Below are 7351 nucleotides of genomic sequence, written 5' to 3' on the forward strand. Positions count from 1 at the left end.
AATGTTATGCATACCTGTGGTAAATCAGAGGTATTTCACTGAAGGGTCATTTGTATCTCCCAGTTCTGATCCTACCACCTGCTCCTTTTCAAGAAGTTCAGTTTCCCTCCCTCCTCTCAGGGGATGCCTCTGGAAGAAGTGAGCTATTTGCTAGGTCCTTAACAGAATGCGTGGCAAGGACACAGACTATCTGAGACATGGATTATGTGTATGCAAGTACAGCGATAGTGCATCTCCACTATAGTTAAGGTATGAACTTGTTTCCTCTGAAAATTCAAACAGAAGTAAATTATTAACTTCATATGCCCATGTCTCTTAAAGAGATCAGTGAACCCCTAAATAAGTATTACAAAATATGACTAAAAAACAACCTTTTTCTACAACTAGATCTACTTCCAGATTTCTAATCAGCTGCTCAGCAGCTACAAGAGAAGATACAGCTCTAAGCACAGTGATAACTATGTAGAAAATTATTCCCCAAATTGGTGGCAAAGGAATTTTTTCTTTAGTTTTTTTTCCTTTAGGTTCTTTAGGAGAACTACAATGAAATTGACAGAGCTTATGTACTTATTAATCTTTTTTCTACCTTGGGTTTAAGGAAGCATTCAGGTGTAACTGTCATATCTGAAACTTTGAAAGGGGACTATATTTTTGTGCTTCCTTGGTAAATCAGAACGAGGATGTAAACTGTTAACTTCCGTGGTATGTCCTTGTTCTCTAAACCTCACAGTTACTGAAGAGCGATAACATACACACAACACATAGAATAATTTTGCAGAGGAGAGGAAAATATTCTGCTTTCTTAAAGTGAACATTTGTAAATCAAACTAATCCATCTTTTAGTCTGAAACGGAAGACTATGCCCTACATGAACTCTGTCAGTTTTACACCTTAATAAATTCAGGCAATGGATTATAGCACAGCATTGAATAAGTCATTTTAAAGAAAGTTTAAGCTAGAGTTTAACATAAGCTGGCCATTTGTACAGCACCATGCAATACCACTTCAGATGACAAACTATTATTACAACATTCTTACCTGAACTAGCATAATGGGAGACAAAATCAGTTGTTTTCTCCTCTCTCAACCAGTAGATCTGCATTAAATTTAAATCAACTACACTTATGGACTGACCACTGTAGAAACTGCACGTGGATCCATTACATCACACATCATTTTTTGAATTTAAACATCCAGCTGAGTACACGATAAGTTAAAGCACTGTGCTATGATTCACACATTTACTTTATTAATACAGAGCTGGTAGGATACTAATACCTATTTGGTTTCATTAATAAAATAAATAAATAAACAAACAAACAAATAAATAAATAAATAAGCTTTCCTTTTGCTAAAGAGCAAGACTAGCAAACAAGAAACCTCTCATGTGCGTACTTCACTCAGTTCAAGCAGAGGGTTGTTTCCGGACAAGGCCAGCAACCCAGAGCCAGCAGTTCCCATGTGGGAGATGCATTCAGACATCCACTGTCAGGTAACTAGAATGTGAGGGAAGTCATAAAAAAGGAAAGACTTCACCACAATCTGTTCATGGGAAATGAACATCTGGAAACTCTCCACATCCTGCAGCCATCATGAGCAAGACCAGCCTGCTACTCCCCACTTTAGAGGCAAAGAATAATTATTCTCTACTGTCCCTATGGATGCTTTGGGATCTGCAGCACCTCCTGGGCATTGTATTGGACAAGCAGATGTCACAATTCTCAGAGATGTTTTAAGTGCAGTAGACGGCAAATATCTACTTATGATAGGATGGCAGCAAAAATGGCTGCCCAGTCCCATAGGAACATTGCCAGGTAAGAACTGGGAAGCCAAAGAGAGCATTTGCAAAGGTGCTGAGTTGAAATCCAATCTGGGGTAAGAAGCACTGTCCAGAGTCAGTACTAATTCCATAATTAAAAACCAAGTCCTGTTCTAGCAATTTACCTCTGAAACGTCTGCTGTTCCTGTGCCTACAAATACTCTAATTTCTCGATCATGAGCTTTTATGAGACCTGGAGGAATATTCATTATATGGGAGTGTTGGTAATAAACTGCAAGTTTTTTTTCATCAAAAAATTGCAGACACGTTAAGACTGAGCAAATCATACCTGGCTCATCAATAGCTCCACTTTACAAAGTTTTGCACCATTTTTTAAAAAGGTTTTCTTGAGAAAAAGAAAACTAAATTAAAACACAGAGAAGGAAGAACTATGTATATAGACTAACTACAGACATGATTTAAAGGTATAGAGATATGATTTAAAGGTATACAAGATCAAACAGGGTTCAGTGTCTAATAGACGAGATTTTCAGTAAAACAAGTCCTTGCTGTTAGTCTCAAAGCTTATTATGAAAGTTGGGCTTCTTAATTATGAAAATAATCTCCAGTATTGTGTTTAGCTGTTGATAAATGTCATTATTCATATTTCTCTGACCATTTTGTTACCATTATGCCCATCTGTATACCAAACCCAAAGCTCTACATAACACATATGAGTTTTGCTAAGTATTTGAAATCTTAAAACACAAAGAATACTGCAACATCCAATGTAGAGCTACATTTCTTTGAAATTCAAGAAATAGTACCCCTGATTATCAATATTGTTCTCAGTGTAAGAGGTTATAATTATTGTTATATTTAGGACTCTTATTATTTGATTAAAACAACTACATTGTTCAACTCCAGCTGTGGCCTTTGCTCACCAGAAATGCTGAAGTGCGCTGAAAAGTTAGTGTGGCTGATAACAGCAGCGGAAATCTCTTTGCTAGTCGTTGCCAAACAACCCACAGCATCATTAAAAATCAGGAATCCCTCAAATGAAGCTAATCAAAGGGAAGCATGCACTGCTCCTGATAAACACTACTATATCCAGCCACAGGGGCATAGGGCAGGCACAATGGGGACGGTAGAAAGCATGCATTCATCCTCATAATTGAATGCGTAAAATGACAGCTTTTAAATTCAGACTTAGAAGTTCAGCACAATTCGGGAGACATCAAGGGATAAACTGCAAACATCTGAACAGTAAGGACTTTTTCCTTTTTTTTTTCCTTTTTTTTTTTAAATTGAAGGAATCCCTCTTGTATTCAGAACTAAGAAGTGACTGAGAACAATCAAGTTGCTTCTTTTAATACTGTGCAGTACCAAAACCATAACTTCTGCAACAAGCTACCCAATTATTATCAATTTTACATAACAGAAACACTGAATCAAATTCCACCAGAAAATTTCAAAGAGAGAATCCCCTTATCATCGCAAGTTTTATCATACACTAACGTATGCCCCACTGATTTCTGAAACAGCTTAGAGGACATGGAATACACCAACAAAATGTTACAAAAAGCAAGCGAAGAAAGTGGCATTGTCACTCTGAATGCAAAGGTGAATATATTTTTATGATACACAAGAATCCAGCCAGTCTGGTCTGGTATTTAGGATCCCATGATGACAAACTCTAGACAAAGTAACATACAAGGAGATACAGTTCTCCACAAGATTCAAGCATTCTAGCCAATAAAGGCATATCCCTGCTGAATAGCTTGACTTCATTTCACTCTGCACTCTCCTTCCCTTTCTTCATGTGTAATCCAGATTGCAGATCACCTCAAAAAGAAAAGCCTTTGGGATCCAATCAATCCTTAACTTCTTCCCTCAAGGTACCACATTTCTATACCAATTACCAGAAGAAAACTAGAACATGTTGCAACTGTCTCAACATACAGGCTGTTTTCAATTTGCATTACAAAATTACGTTTCTAAGTACCATTCACTGAAATCTATTACATCTATTTGTGTTTCATCAGAAATTTGTTTTACTTTCAAATGTTCCCATTTTTTCACATGGCTCATTGTACATCTGCCTGCATCTCTACCCCCTTAGGGATTTCATGTTTTCTAAGCGCCTAATACCATACATCAGACTATAAGGAAAGATTTCATTGCTAATTCGTTTTGCCTAAAATATAAAGCAATTTATGAGAGTACAGATTTTTTTCACATGTTCTTCTCACCTATAAGCCTTCTAGAGGCTTATTTGTACTGGTATATTTGTACTGGTGCAAAAAAAGCTTACAAAGAGAGCAACTGTCCATTCAACACCAGCATATGCCTTTAAGACTCCTGTAGCACGCCTCCCAAGGATGGTAGTGAGCACTAATGATGTTCAAACATGCTGCAGGCAGCACTGCCTGAATCAAGCCCAGCACCAGCAGGACAATGCCAAAGTAAAGGAAAGCAAGCAAGGGCCCAATTTGCCTTGTGCAAGCCAACAATCTGTACTCAGCTCTATGCCCACTGACACACAGCACCTGCCCAATGCAAAGTCCTGCACCCTGCAACAGTGATAAACCAAGAGATGACTGCAAGCATTGAAATGCAACTGCTATATTCCCACAGGCTTTGTCTAAGTAAGTGTGGTGTTGGCTTCTCCAACAGCTAGAAGGAACAAGGAGGCTGAAATCCCCTCAGGACCTGAGATAGAGAAGTCCAATTTTCTGTAGCTTTCCATCATCTTCCATGATTATTTGCAGCTGTACTTTACAGGATCACATACGACTAAAGGAAGTGCAAAGCTGTCAAGTGTCTCAGCTTACAGCAGGCAGGCAAGAAAGTTTCCCCAAACTTTTGAGTGAATTCCCGCTCGCTCTCCTGTATCGCAACGCCCATGCAATTCCCAGGCTCAAAGCTCTCTTGAGCAGAAGTTTGCACAATCCGGCACAGTCTGAGATTTGGGATGGCTTTAGGGCTGTGGGCAGAAAAAAGCTGTACGTCCCCCTCCACATGACAAAGAAACATCTGTAACTTAAAATTGCTGGTCAAATAATGTGATGTGTAGGAGGGCCTTCAGGAAGAAAGGGGAAGCTATGCTTCTAATATTCATTACTTTCTTACAGCACGCAGTACGTCAGATGCCTCAGCAACCATCCTACAGCTCTGCAAAACATAAATGAATCATATATTAAACGGAAAAAACAAGTATAATATGTAAGACAGTCAAAAGATGTTTATGTAAGCCAAGCACACCCCTGACATTAACCAAGTAAATAAGTAAGTACTGGTTGTTCTTTCAAATGCCTTCACATGTTTGCGTTTTCACAGAGCACTCTGGGGCAGCCACATTAAACACACTGTTGTTGTCACAAGAACGGCCCTCCTCTTCTCCCTCCCTCACATGGGCTAATATATGCTATTACGCAAAATAGTCAAATAAGCTCTGCCACAGCCTTTATTAAAGTTCTTTTCCATGAAAGCCAGCTTCGCTGCCAAGAATTTGTTAAGCTAAAATACATCTTTTTTGGAGCAAGCTGGAACATCATGTTCCTGAAGAAACAATACAACAGTTGTCAACGATATAGTCTACCTCAGTATTATACACTGCTTCACACTACGGCAGAAATCAGCTAACAATTCAGATAAGCCTTCAAGACTTATATGGTGATGCCATCACACACAGTCTATGGATTTCATGAGTCCCAGAGTTTAGTTAAAGCAAAGCAATTCATTTCAAAACACGAGCAATTCCTAGCTCAGGCTCCAATGACACTCAGCCACCCTTCCAGAGCAGTAGTAGACAAGATAGTAGCCTTGACTGGAAAGTCTACATGGTGACTTCCACCTATGCTCCAAGTTACTCTTCCTTCCCCCACATGCAATCTTCCTTATATCACCTACAAGACCATTGAGCATACACAGGTTCTGTCCATTTTCTTCCAGTACTTATTCAGGACTGAGACAGAACCCTAAGGAGGTTACCCACTGCCGGACAGAACATGTACAAATAACTTTACAAACAGCCCTACAATTTTATTACAGCTAAGCACAGATCGCATCTATGTTAAAAAGTCAAAAACATTACAGCTTTTTGTCTAAGACAACCTGTTACAAACTCTATTCAAAGTAGAAAGCTTAAGTAAAGTAGATGCAAGTATAAGTTCTAAAGCATGTTCTTCCCAACTCTCTTTCTCTCATTAAAAAAGAATAATATACATCATAATGTAAAATTTATAATACAAATTGAAAACATGTAAATTGAGAGTGCTTCCTACACGACAGATTGATGGGAAAATACATTTGTTAGTTTCTCTGGCAATACACTGTCCAAAATAATGTCCTCAGCTTTGCATAACTTGTAATTACATAAAAAATTTTTTAAAAAATCTGTTGAAGTGACATCTTACGGTTTCACTAGCTTCTCATTTTGCATAATCATTTGCTCATATAATTTATCCATATGAGCAAAAAGCAGTAAGCAGGAATTAAAGCCTTCAAAGACTGAATTAATCTACAGCGACATGTTACTGTCTCTTAAGTCTCATCAGTGTTATATCCCCAGGAAAAAGAGATGAGCATACATGTAGAAAGTAATGTGCGCATACATCACACAAAATTAATATACTTTTTTTCCCCCAACTACTAACTGCATAGCTCTAAATTAATGACATGAAACCTCTGTCCCTTAAGCTCTTTGCAAAGACAGGATGAGGTATTTCATCAAACATTAGTCTTATGCACTACATACATTAGTGCAAAATGTTGCAGTTTAATGCTACTAGTATTTTCTAATGCATGCGTGCACACCCATTTACTTAACCAATGCAGAGATTAAGATGTAGGAATTACAGGTTTTCTTTATTTTGCTGTTTTGGGGGAGGAATATTCAGAACCATCAATGCGGAGGAGGATGCACACCACTCTCAGCCTTCCAGGTAATTAATGTAGAAAGAGGCCGGAGACATCACAGAAAACGAGTCATCAGCAACAGCTCTCAGATCTTTACTACTAGGGAGCCATCCAGAAGGCAGCACAGGACAAAGTGATGCTCTCATGCATTTTCTTAGGCATGGTTACAAACAGTTTGGTACCAAACCATATAGAAGGCATAGTAAACTAAACTGGGCAGGTTTAGAGAAGCAGCAGTTTCCCACGAGCTAATACATCATGACCTTATATGAGATAAAAGGAAAAAACAAAGAAAAAACATATAGGATTTAACAACTGAATTCATTCTGACCTTGAGTTTCCTGTTAGTGACCATCATCCTTTATTCTGCAATATCCCTGAATGCTAAAACTAACTACTTGTATCAGTCAATATGTGATAAAGTGTCCCAGTTACGGATATTCCTACCTATTTCCTCAAGATATCACCAGGAGGTAAACGTTGTTTGTATACTTCCTATGCTAGCTATATATAGCCAACCATAGTATGCATCTTGGGTTTGTTGTGCATTTTCTGCCCAACTAAGCACTGTTTACTTTATAATATAAGTGCTAGAAAGAGTACACAGTACAAAACTACTAAGTCTTCTTTTAATACCTGATCTAGACTTATATAAAAGCTAGGGAAAAAAAA

Source organism: Meleagris gallopavo, chromosome 1, assembly GCF_000146605.3.
Source record: "Meleagris gallopavo isolate NT-WF06-2002-E0010 breed Aviagen turkey brand Nicholas breeding stock chromosome 1, Turkey_5.1, whole genome shotgun sequence".
Classification (NCBI taxonomy): Eukaryota; Metazoa; Chordata; class Aves; order Galliformes; family Phasianidae; genus Meleagris; species Meleagris gallopavo.